General features: G+C 46.5%; 1 protein-coding gene across 4 annotated transcripts in view; it reads left to right on the forward strand.

Moving 5' to 3' along the window:
• The window catches only part of PRICKLE1 (prickle planar cell polarity protein 1), a 110813-nt gene that overhangs the window by 77424 nt on the left and 20050 nt on the right, over positions 1-13339 (forward strand). The window contains exon 1 of one of the 4 annotated variants that reach the window (XM_032876994.1): positions 11739-11819. The exons of 2 other annotated variants lie outside the window; for them this stretch is intronic. The gene's annotated coding sequence lies outside the window, so the exon portion shown is untranslated. Of the gene's footprint in view, positions 1-11738; positions 11820-12078; positions 12333-13339 lie in introns of those variants that run through there. One more of the 4 variants, XM_032876996.1, reaches the window with a different exon arrangement.

Genomic DNA, 13339 nt, shown 5'->3' on the forward strand with positions numbered 1-13339 from the left:
TACTCTTCTTGGAAGCTGGATTTTTTTCCTCCTCCAAAAAAAAAGAAAAAAAAAGAAAAAAGGCAAAGCAACATGTGGTTTGTTACATTCATTGCTCTTCTTAGCCTGTTTTACATTAGGAGGTTATGGAAACCGAAGACTGAAAGGTCCATAAAGAAAACCTTACAGGGAAGGAAAGAAATAGAGAAAAGAGACATCTGAAACTTGGCCCTTTTCCCCCATCTGCCCTAAAAATACATTCCAGTGCACAATGTAGGTCCCTGATAGTTGGGAATAGAAAGGAGCAGAGAGGCAAATTTTTTTTTTTTTAAATCATACTTTTTAAGAACCATGGTGAAGCAGTCCCTATATTTTGCCTTTAAGAACTAGCTAGGATGTGAGGGAAAAATTTACAAAACTGTGTATGTCCACTCACTCATTCCCAGGCCAATCTGTAAAGGAATTGTTGGTTCCTCCCCTACTCAAAACAGAGACTGCCACCAGGAATCTACCCAGTGATGGTGGTGGCTGCTGTACCTGTAGGCAGAGTCCTGGGACTAATGCGTCAGAACCCCCAGCTCACTTTCTCCTAATTTCTCCTGGCAGTGTTGATGGTAACAGTGAATAGTATCCTTACAATGCCCAGAAAATGTGCAGTCTAGCTAGTGCACTAGTGGTCATCTGGAATTCTTTCTCCCCTTATAATTCTACTATAAAATAAATTGTATTATGCAGCATCAAAATCATAATGCCTAGATGTTCCTATTACAGGCTTTCAAGAATTCCAAATATTTATGTATGCCATCATCATATTTATCCTAAGAACTTTCTTAATTAAGCGTGAGAAACAGAGTGGCATTTTTCTGTAGATTTTAATATGCCTGATTGTGGGGAAAAAAAATGGTGCACTTCATAAAAGGTCTTCCTAGGGATCAGACAGTAGCATGTTCGAGAAAGTCACTTTAGAGTTTCTTGGAAAGACAAGGAAACGTTCATAAGTGTTGCTCACACTAGAATATGCCCTCCTCTTCCATCTTTGTCATTGTGGCTCCATTTGAAGAGGTTGTCTAACCGTATCACTGGATTCTTTCAAAAAAACGTTTGACTCTTCCAATGTTAAGAACATGCTATTTCATAAAACTATCTTCTATAATCCTTTCAATCCTCACTGAATTGCTCCCCCTTTCAAATGTACTTTTCCAAAAGGAAGAGAGAAGCATTTCAAAGATTCCTTGTTGGAATCGATTGAAAGGGAAGCTAAAGATGCAGAAATGGTCGGGAAGGGGAATGTGATTTGGTTTATTACAAGGCAGTCCACAGTCTGAAACCGGAACTAGCGTTTGAGTGAAGTAAAAATGTTTGCCCCTCAGAAGGAAGCAGATTGTCTTTACAAACCTCTGTGATGTAATATGAGTCCTAATGGTCTCCTATTATCTGGGCTTATCTGCAAGAAATCTTTGTTGGGGGACATATTGGAAATTAGAATCGCCCAGAAATGCTGCCAGACAGATTAGTAATTCTATGGTCTTCATTTTTCATTTGCTGCAACTGAACTGAAGGACCTTAGTTGGAAAAAAAAAAAAAAAATTGGGGCACTTGGTTGGCTCAGTTGGCTAAGTGACTGCCTTTGGCTCAGTTCATGATCCCGGGGTCTTGGGATCGAGCCCCGCATCGGGCTCCCTGCTCAGCCTGAAGTCTGCTTCTCCTTCTGCCTCTGCCCCTTCCCCCCCTGCTTGCTCTGTCTCTCTCTCTCTCTCTCTCAAATAAATAAAATCTTTAAAAAAAATACACACACACATACATATCATAATGTATTATGGTTCTGGGAGTTGCAGTGTAATCAGTTTTGTCTGACAAGTTGATTAATGGCCGCTTTACTTCAGTGCCGTTGCCTTGAGGATGCCGTGTCACGCACAGACTTAGAAACTGAACATTCTCGTGGCTTGTTCTTCGTTCCAGCATCATCTGCCTTTAAGTGGAGGAGGTGATGGTGGGGCTGCTGAACCCATCCAAGAATGAAAACCTCATTTGCATGAGAGCTTAGTACGCCCTGGGACTGGTAGTGACTGATAGGGCAACAGAGCCGCTGTTATGGGGATGATCTTCAGAAACAGGCCAGTTTTGTTGTACGTGGACAATAAGATGACGTTATAGCTGTAGAAATTAAAATGGTGCAGTGAACTGCTTCAAAAAGCTGATGGTCTCCTTTGTCTGATGATCTCCAAGGTTAGGGGCTGGGGGGTTCTCCCTTTTTTGAGGCACACAACTCTTTGGTCCTAGGGGCCAGCAAAGCTAAGATGTTCATTGAGCTCCCCTTGGACTGACAGTTATGGCTTCATTTCTCCCCAGAATAGCATGATACTTAAAACTTCTAGAATTTTCTTCCTACTTTCTGGTGATGTTGCTGGGGGACAAGCTGGGGAAAACAAAGTGTTTTATTTTGCTATTTCTAAGAAGCGCTGCTTTAAAAAACAAATAACAGAATGGTTTAAGACGATAGGCTTTGATGTCAGACCAGGTTTTGAATCCAGGCTCTTGTACTAACTCTCTGAGGATCTGAGGGATTGAGGGTAAGTTGCCTTACTTTTCTGTTTTGTAACATGAAGAATCTGAGATCTGATGCTGTTGCAAGGATTTTTAAAAAGATATTTGTACAGGATTTAGCACAGTGCCCAGCAAAATGAATGCTCCTTAAGTTACAGCTGCTATAAGCATAATAATAATAATAATGAGGTTCATTTAACATGATTGTGTTCTTCCCCTTATATTATCACAGAAAATGTAGTCACATCATTGTAAGTGTATGATATACACATACAGATGACATACAGTTCTCATACTTGACTGCTCATTCTACCCAGATTCCACCACGGTCTTGAAGTTACTGAATTCACCCAAAGGCAGACCCTATACCAGGTGCTCAGTGAAATGCTAGAAGGCACTGCTGTCTTTCCCTAAAGGGGGTTAAGGATGTTTGCAGCCTCCAGTTCCACCGAGACCTCACTTTTATCCCTGACAAACAGCTTCTTCACCGTGATCATCTTTGGAGAAAACACACCCATCTTTTCCTTTGACATTCCCAGTTTTCTTCTCTTTCTCTATCAGCCAATCACACCTTTGCCCAGGATTGTGTTTTGTCTCCGACTAACCTAACTTCCGGTTTCATCACTCTGCACACCCCAAGGCTGACGTTACAGATCGCCTATCACTTTACATTGATTTTTGTGTCTTAAAAATTTCTCTTCGGTGTGGTCCATGGCATGCTATTAATGATTTGGTTGTGTCTTAAAGGTTGGGGTGTGAAGCAGTGTGAATGGGTATTGGATCCGGCCATCTTGCTTATGGGACCGCAGCCCAGGCCACTCAGGGTTGTGGTGCTTCTGCATCTGACTGGAGAGGGGTCTGCTCCCGGAGCCCCGCTTTCTGCACCTGGTCAAAATTAACTTTACTTAAACCACTATCCACCCCAGCAAGTCATCTGTACCATGATCTGTTCTGTGACATAAGAGAAGGGGGCAGACGCTGCTCTCAAGAAGCCTCTCATCTAGAAACGGGATTACCAAACTCAAAATTCTGACAACTTGGGAGAGGCTATCCTGTTTGTCATGATCTCTGTTAATCCAGCAACCACCATGACTGTTTTCCCCGGACTGTTTGGGATGGGCTTGGCAGAAGGAGAATGGAAGCATTGGGGAAAGCTCTTTCCTGGAGCCAGAAACACCAGCAGGTCTGTTCCTCAAAAATCTATCTCTTGCATATGCTAATATTAACCAAAATAGTGACTGTAGCCCATCCTTACTGGTGTAGCCGCTGAGCGAAAAGGACAGCCTCTAGGTTCTCTCAAAAGCTATGTGCACCTGAGAGGAGAATTACATCACTCCAGTGAGTAGAATCTCTGGTGGAGAAAGACAAGAAGCTGTGATTTGGGTGGAGGGACTAACCTGAATAAGCTGGGAGTCTTAGGACTAAGGGAGAGTTCCGTATCAGGGGACACACAGTGTAGAAACCCTTGGTGTACTGGGGCCTCAGGGAAGAGCAGTCCCAGGACCCAACCCAAATGAGGTCCTGAAGTCAGTTTGCCGGGCAGATCAAAGTGAGTGGCTAGATAGGGCAAAGGGTCAGGAAACAGCCTGGTAGGGTTGGAAACCCCCAGTCAGAGAGCCCAAGGTGAGGTAGTTTGGGTAGTGGTGATCGTGCTGGGGGACTCAACAGGGGCTTCAAACGGAGGGCCCTCACCACGAAGAACTCAGGAAGGTATTGGGCAAACTATGAGGAAGGGAATTCAGAGGAGGAGAATGAACCCAATCACATCCATGGTGGTCAAGAGATGAGAGGATGGGGAGGGGTGAGTCAGGCTGCATGGTACCTGCTCCCGCCAGGGGTGGAGGGGTGGGGTCGCAGCCACAGAGGGGGGAGGGACAGAGTCAACCCGAAAAGCTTAAAAGACACAAAGATCTGATAAGTGACCAAATGAGGGTAGGCAGGAAGGAGGGCACTGGAGTGGAGACTTTGGGCTGATTGCTTTGTGGCTCACTTGGAGTACTGGTGGCCATGGGGGTACTGGGAAGAGACAAGGAGGTAGGACATCAGTTTGGAGGTGGGTGGAGAACAGGATTAGAAATTTGAGTTTTCCAAGGAGATTTCAAGGGAACCAGTTCGTTCCTATCCAATCTCAGAAGCCAAAAAGAATAAATGACCTAAGTGATAAGTGTCATGAGTCTACTTTAAAATTGAAACTGGAAAATTTAACCTCAAATCAGCTGACACATTTTAAAAAAATATCTAAATAAAAATGAAAACAACAGCATGATCATTGAGATATAAAAAGGAGTACTTAGTATGTGCAAGGTCTGTGTCAGGTTCTGTGGAGAATCCAATGTGCACAAGACACTCCACAAATATTTACTGAGAATCCCTTATGTACCAGGCAAAGTGTCTTAATACACCAGGCCTGTGTATCTATCACTGAACAGCACAGACAGGCTCCCTGGCCTTCGCCCCTCCACGATTCAGTGTAAACTCAGTGTTGAAGAGACTACAGCTGCAAGCATAAAGGAGAAAGGAGATACTAAAAGTAACTTGCAATAAAAGACAGTTACTCATCTAGAACTATGTGATTCGGGACCAATAGAACAATTTGAAATGCAGATCCTGTCCCTGGCACGGTCTAATTAAAGCTTGCCAACCAGTCTCCTCTACAAAACACCTTGTTTAAATTCCCACGGCTGCAGAAAGGGACTTGGGATCTCAGATAAGATAAAGAAATGTTATGGAAAGCTTTGCTGACCTTTTTCTTTTCGTCAAGAGGCTTCTGGCTGCTTGAACTAATTCTTTGCTGACACCTCTCTAAGAACACCTTGATTACTTACAGCACACAGTAACGGTGTTAAAAGCTGGCATGCCTTTGTTGGTCCACATTCTCCCTTGTGGAGGGCCAGCCGTTTTAGGTGGTGGAGCGTTTAAAGACTGTAAGAAAATACACAGGTGAGCAAAATAGCTTTGCACATGTAGTTCATGAAATAAAGCAGCCAACACTCCGTAATTTTAAAGTTTAAGACAAAGCAATACCTATTATTTAGATGTTTTGTGCAAAGCACGAATGGCTAGATTGTAGACCCCGACTTCCCATACCAAGGTGATTTTCAGTGCCATCTTGACCTCTGTAGTAGCAGCTGGGTAGTTCTACATAGATCACCTTCTAGCCTGAAAACCACGCTCCTGTTCCTTTCACAGGCATGGACCCTGAGCTCTTTAACAGTAGAGGATGTAAGTACTATGTTTAAAAGATGAATATCAACAGGAAGATAAAGGATGAGCCTTGAAATGTAAATCCTGGGGCACCTGGGTGGCTCAGTCGGTTGAACATCCAGCTCTTGTGGGATTGGGTTCAGTGGGGAGTCTGCTTCTCTCCCTCTCCCCACCACCCTAAAATAAACAAAGGAAGGAAGGGAGGGAGGGAGGAAGGAAGGAAAACCCTGGGCGCCTGGCTGGCTGGACTGGTAGAGCCTGTGACTCTTGATCTCTGGGTCATGAGTTGCAACCCCATGTTGGATGTGGAGATTTAAAAAAAAAGAAGAAGAAAAATGTAAATCCTTTGTCTCCCCTGGGCCCTGAGAAGTAGTATTTGCTATTTCAAGTTAAAGCTCACATCAGGGCTACACTTTTGGTTGTCTTTCAAGTGAACTATGGGAACGCTAATTCACTTAGGAAGGTCCTCACCCCATCTGCCAGCAGACACACTGGGCGGCCACAGGTCCAGTTCCTTCACCCTCAGACACACTGTCTTGTCTTCTCTGCCCTCGAATACTGAGGCAGCTTCTAAGCTCTTTCCATCTAGTTTCTCTGCACAGCTCTCTGCCCTCCCTCTAATTAGGCCATAGATACAATCATGTCTCTCTTCTCTGCTTTAACTTCTGTGGCTTCTGTAGCCCCCAGAGTAGCGTAGAGGTCCGCCTTCCTTTGGGCACAGTCTCCAGCCCCTCCCTTCTATCTTCCTGTCCTTCTGTCACATTTATCATGGTTTACGAAGAACTGCTCACTCTTCTCAAGTTTGATTGGCTCAGTCTGGCCTGGCCCCTGTTTTCCACCCCAGCTGTACTCCAAGAATTATTGTCATCAAGTTCTTCTAATCCTTAGAGCCCTGGATCAAAACTTATCCCACCTGCCCACTTCCCTGATCTTCACCTCCTAGCCAGAATTGATTGATCAGCATTTCCTCTTATTCCTGGATTATAATTTTAACCATGCCTCTACTGTAGTATAATCATAATGTATCATGGTTTGTTATGTATTTTGAAAAATGAAATTACTTTCCCCACTCATCTTGTATATTTTTCTGAGCCTTTTGGAAATAAACTAAGATATAAATAGAAAGTAAAATTTTCAATATGAACTTAAGGGGAGGGTCTAGGTCTAACAATGCTGCCCTTCAACACATATCTTTGGAATCAATGAAAGAATATCAGTGAATCAAGTGATAATCAGTGAATATCAGCTCGAGCAGCTCCCGAGCTAATACATCTAACTCTTTGCAAATGTGGGACTGGTACACCCCCTCCCAAAGCACTGGAAATAAATGCAGTGGAGATTTCACTATTAAAGTTCATGGCTGAGAGGAAGATACAGGGAGAGGAATTATGTGTTCATGTATTTTCCCATGTCAACTGTTAATTAAATCAGGAGCATCACCTTCTACCTCTGAAATTTTCTTCCTCATATTAATATTACAGTGTATTCTCTTAATTGTTTCTTAAACTGTAAAAGTTTTATCCAATCATTATAAATAGAAAAAAGGTATAAATGATATGAAAATACATTTATTTTACAAATATAAATTAAAAAGTGACTGTTTCCTATAATCTGCCTTCCCCTAGAAAACATATTAATGGGGGCACCTGGGTTGCTCAGTCAGTTAAGCATCTGTCTGCCTTTGGCTTGGGTCATGATCCTTGGGTCCTGGGATTGAGCCCTGTGTCAGGCTCTCTGCTCAGCAGGGAGCAGGCTTCTCCCTCTGCCTCTCCCCCTGCTTGTGCTCTCTGTCAGATAAATAAATAAAATTTAAAAAAAAGAAAATAAATTAATGGTTTGGTATTTATATTCTTCTAAATAGTTTTGCTAGGCATATACTAGCTTATGTATTATTAGTTGTAACAATGTGATCATACTATATATTGGGTTTTGAATCTTAATATATCTTGGATATCCAATGTGTGTAGATCTCTCAATAATTATTGGAAGATTTATTCTTTATTCCATAACACTTTGGTAGTTTTTCAGTAGTGAAGTCTTAAGAATGTTCATATTAAACCACAGATCTACAGAAGTAGAGAAAGGTGAAGAACTTAAGGTCAAGGTGCTTGAATATTAGTGTAGTTATGTGTCCATGAAAAATAAACACTTCCCGGGGTGCGAAGGGTATTCCAGAAAAGTCGGGAGAAGGACTAGGGTGGGCGAAGACAGCTGCTGGTGTTTACTAGAAGTTATAACCCTGGGCAAGAGGGTTGCCTGACTCCCTGTGCTCCCTCTCCCGCTTGGACTATAGACTCAAGACATCTTAGCTGGAAACACCTATCTGGCATTCGTGTCCTAGCCAGCTACTGAGTTTTAAGAGACTCAAAAAATACTAGAAAGGGTGGAACCTCTAGGAGCACTAGTTTGAGGTGAGGAAGCCTGAGGGGCCGACCTGAACGAATGTGGGGTGGGGGGTGAGAGTGGAAAAGGTATTCGGGGTGGGGGGTGGTTTGGGAAGAAGCCAACCCAGAGCTGCAATAAAGCAGCTTCCCTTCATCTGTTCCTACCCTGAGATTCTTGAGTTAAAAAAAAAAAAAAAAATGGATTCTAACCGTTGACCCCGCCCAAAACACTAGCAGTTTTAGAAACGAAGAAAACGAATACCTTAGAGAAGTGATGTATCCCAATGTCAGGGCGAGCGTGATTGACAAAGAACAGACGGGTACGTCTCCCGCTGCAAGCCCGGAGCCTCCGGGTACTTCGCTGGGAGGAATCCGGTCACTCACGGAGGCCGTCTGGGTGGGGGAGGGGACAGACAGCTGGGAGGACTGAAGTAGTAAATCTAAGGAGGGACTGGGTGCAGAAAATGTTAAAGAACCTGTGCTCTCTAATCACATTGCTTTAAATGTAATCAAAGGGCGAAGAAAGTAATTGGAGGCCTAGAGAAGTAACCCTATTATAAACACCAGTAATGCCTGGGAACTCTAGGAAGAACCGGCATCTGCCTTGGGGGCCCTTCCCTGGGGTGCTACCGGCTCAGCTCAGGGTAACTAGAACTTGCAGGTGTGCAGGAACCCACCTGCAATACATTGGGTGTATTGCCCAATCTGAGGTTCAACAGCAATTTTAAAATGAACAAGAAAAAGGAACCATTTTATATAGCCCTTCAGTGGTAACAAATCTGGTAACAAGCATGATGAATTACGATTATTCCTCTGGATCTCATTTTTTTTTTAAATCCAGACAAGATGTAGGATACTGCAGGTTATTGTCCACTCTACTGTCTACCCATATGATTTTGTGATTTTTTTTTAATTTTAAAAGTTCTTTTAATTAGAAATTACATACTACATACAGGTGTATTTTGAGATTCTTCTGGTTACCTGTCTGTATAGTCAGAGCAGCCAAACTACTGTCCTAGACTGTGCTGTGCCTGAAGACGGAAGCTTAACGTTATTATAGCAACTGACCCTCCGATTTATTCACTGAGGTGTCACTTGAACGTTAGAGCCCTTGATCTCTCTCTCTCTTCTGTTCAGATACTCCAAGACATCCGATCACTTAAATAGACTCCTCCTAGAGTCCTGGTATTTACATACAAATTCTTCCCAATGTCTGAGACCAAGAGCAACTCTTACTCTTAAAAACTAAAAAGCAGGTCTCTTTTACAAATGAAAAAAACAGAGGCAAGGAAAAGACCTCAAGGTCACCATATACAAACCACAGGAGAACCAAGAAATAGCACCAAGGTTTGCTTTCTGTTTTGTATTTTATCTCTTTCTTCCAGATCCAGTAGAGCTGGTGGGCATTTGACAAAGTGCTGCCTCTTTATTTCTTTTTCCTTGGCATTTTTCTGGTTTTCTAGTATAGTCTCCAGTAGGACGGAGCAGTTCAGGATGCTTTTAGGTTAGAAACAGGCCTACTTGTCCACATGTGGTGTATATACGAGGGCCTAAGAAGAACATCCAAAACCCATTTGCTAATTTGACTCATGTTGATTGAGCGTGTCCGCTATGTGCCAGGGAAGATTCTAGGTGCTGAGACTATGGCAGAACCCCCAAAGTCTCCGCCTTCTGGGGGAGGAGAAAGACAGCAATCATGAGCTAACACCCATCGGGTCAAGCAAAGCTAAGAGCTACGAAGACAAGTAGCACAAACCAGAGGGAGAGGTGATCTGGGGGGTTAGGAGGGCTGGATAAGGCCCCTCTGAGGAGGTTGCAGAAGAGCAGAGACCAGGACGGGGTGAGGAAGCCAAGTCCTGTGAATTTCTGGGCTTCCTTTCTCAGCTTCCCCTCAAGTGTGATCTGCAAGCAATGAATATTCCACCTGCCTGAAACAAAAGGGTGCTGGCTGGGGGCCTTGCTCCCCATCCTGCCTAAATTCACCCTTGACAATAACAATTCCTTTCAGACCCTATGAAAGTCTGTTGCATTTAGATTGAACATCAGTAGAAAGCTTTTTAATGCTCTCCAAAGTGCTTCATGGGGACAAACACGGACAATAGGCAATAAAGCTGACAGTACCTGTTGAAATTGTAACAAACAGTATTTATAAGTAACTGCCTTCTAGGAATCGCACTTAAAATGGCTGTAATACTGATAAGTGTTGCTATGGTTTGTAGTTTGGGAGGGTTCTGTGGGCTTGGCTGTGCTCCTTTAAAAGCTATTTCTAAAAGGATCCACCTGGCTCAAAAGCATCAGTCCTCTGATACCCCCTTTATCATAACGGTATCATAATTTAGGATTTTATTTAAGTCCATCTCTGCAAATTCTGTCCTCTAGATACTGTTCATTGGATGACTTTCCTGAGGAAGTCCATAGAGAATGAAATAGGAAAAAGGAAATCTGACAGAGGACTTCATGGTTAATTTCACAGGTCCACAGAGGAAAGCGGTAACCTTGAAAGCCCCCTGCCCTCCCTCCCACAAGTCCGCACACAGTCTGAAGGCCAGAGGAGCTCTATCTTGCAACTGTTTAGGAACCGTCTTCAAAACCGGTATCCGTATTAGCCAACAGAGAGCCTATTTGAATTACAAATCCTGTTTGAATCCGTGTTTCCGAATTAGTCTACCAGCAGAGACACAAATTTTTGTCTCTGCCACTTTAAAACCATCGCTTAAAAAAAAAGGAGCTTCTCCTCTCTTTAAGACAGAGATAACAGAAACTGGCCAGAGTTATTTACTTGACTGCTCCATTTATGGCAACTTGTTTGTGTATTTTTAACTCACAGTTACAATGAGCTATTGTTGAGTTGCATACTGTCGAAACATATATATGACAAAGCACTCCCAAGGAATCCTGATGGTTGGAGGATTTTTTTTTTTTAACCTAAAGAAAAGGTAGGATGCCTGAGCAACTGGTGACCATTTCAAGTTGCTTTTATTTAATGGCACTTTATAAACGGACAAAATCCTTACGTTTTTAATTATGGCGTCTTTTTCTCTCCCCTCCCTTGGCATTTTATCACCTTGTGACAAGGAGGCTATTATAGAAATTGAAATCTGTAGTTCAGAAGAGATGGGTGCCTCAGGTGCTGGTTGTACTAATCTATCATTTCTTTATTGGCAAGCTTTGAGGCCGTTTTTGCTTCTCTTGGTCCTTTCTGTAGATAACTAATGCCAAACTTCACTTTCTCTCAGAGTCCCTAGGAATCAGCTCAAAACCAAGATTAGCCTTAAGTATGAGGCATGTTCTTGTGTCTGAATAATGATATGGAGTTCACCTGTTCATAAAAATGCTTATTCATGCACTCGATTAAGTGTGTCCCTTGACCTGGCACCTTTTCTTTTGCTGTTATTTACCGATAAAAATAAATCTCCTGCCCTAAGCAGTAGGAATCACTGCGAAATGCAAAAGCCCTAAGAGGAGAATTCATATGTTAATGAGCCCTTCCAAGTGAGAACTTGGTTAAACGTGCCATTTGCTGACATCATGTTTATGGGGCTGAGTGGAGATGATTTCTTTAAGAGGTGGCCTTGCATAATTCTCCCAGCGTTTTGTGGCCCGCGCGTGCACCTGCGGGAGGGGGAAGTTTACATAAGCGTCCTGGGGTATTTGCATCTCAGCCGCTCCTCTCACTAGGGCCCCTGGGAATGGAGCGGGCGGACGGAGGTAAGGTGCTCCAGCCGCGAGGCTGGCCAAGTGGGTGGGTAACTTTTCGAGGAATCGTGTACGCGCAGGACCTCGTGGAGACCTGCCAGGGGCACGGTCAGCAGTGACAGTTCCTGGAAAGCGGGCGGCCGCGAGATCAGGCTGGGCAGGCGCCTCCCGCGGACGCGAGCCGGGTGCCGCGCGGGGCTGGGACTGCGAGCCGGGCGGCCGGCGGGCCGCGCTCCTAGGAGGGTAGGAGCCGCAGGAAGCGAAATGGTTACTTTTTAAAATGCGGGCTCTGGTTACTTTTGAAGAGCGCCGGCCCCGGGCGCAGAGCGGACGCGGGGATTATTCTCTCCCCGGTGGATGGTTCTGGAGAAACGCAGCTCTGGGGCGTGGGGGATGCGGTGGCCTGGACGAGGCGACTCACACACGGGGGAGCCGAGTCGGCGACGCCGGCGGGGACGGAGGGTCTCCCGGGAGCTGAAGGACCTTTTGCCGGGCCCCCCACGGCTGGTTAGAGGGCTGCAGCGGGTGAGGACCGCCGCGTTGCACCGAAAGGGGGATTGAGGGGGGCAGCGGGTGTGTGTGCGTGGGGTTGGGGGTGCATCACGGCCGAGCCGGGCTGCCGGCAGCCACCCCCTACCCGTTGGGCGGGGCAGGCGCTGAGCCCCGACTGGGGGGCACGTCCCGCCACGGTTTACCCGGGGCCCTGCGCTCGCCGCCTCCGCGCCTCCGTCCCCGCCCTGCTAGGGTCTCCTTCGGAAACGGGTGGGTGAGGGTGACCCGGGGGGCACCCGGTCCTCTTTTCCTTCGGGAACCGCCCCGCGCCAGGGTATGGAGTGGTGGGCGCGGAGCGGTTCCGCGAATTCGCGGACCGCGGCGGGCGCCGGGAGGGGCTGCAGGCCGCGCTCGGCCCCGCAGCCGCAGGTGGGGAGTCGCTGTCTGCCCCGGGGGCTTGATGGCAGCGGGGCGACGGCGACTGAAAGCCGAGTGCTGCGGGGGTGCGCGCGTCCCCGTGCGCCCGCGGGGAGGGGGCTTCTCGTCGGAAGTTGGGGGAGAGACGAGGGGACGGCGGCCGTACAGTAGCGCCGTCCCGCCGCGGGGCGAGTGCTCTTCCTCCGAGGGGGCGCTGCGCAGAGGCGGCGCGAGGCTTTCCCCTGGAGGTGGGTAAGGGGACTCAGAGGCGACTGTACTGTCTCCCTGGGGAAGGAGGAGCTGTGCTCTGCGGGCCTCGCGTCGGCGCCCAGGAAGGACTCGCTCCCAGCCGCTGGGTCTGGGGCTCCGCTTCTGGGTGCGGAAGGGGGCGGCGGGGGGCAGTCTAGGAATGGGCCCGGGGCCCGGTCCCTCCCGCGGCCCGGGGCGCCCCCTTGCGGCCCGAGCGGAGGGTCGGGCTTTGCGGGGCGCCGACGGCTGCTCTAAGGGCCTCCCGGCGGGCCTGGGTTGACCCAGCGGAACCCCGCAGCCCTATCTAGAATTAGCCTGCCGCATTTTCCCCGAGAAGGGTGGCATCCTTTCCCTCCGGCTCCCCTCCGACCCCC

Source organism: Lontra canadensis, unplaced genomic scaffold (assembly GCF_010015895.1).
Source record: "Lontra canadensis isolate GAN:19392208 unplaced genomic scaffold, GSC_riverotter_1.0 scaffold59, whole genome shotgun sequence".
NCBI classification, from domain to species: Eukaryota; Metazoa; Chordata; class Mammalia; order Carnivora; family Mustelidae; genus Lontra; species Lontra canadensis.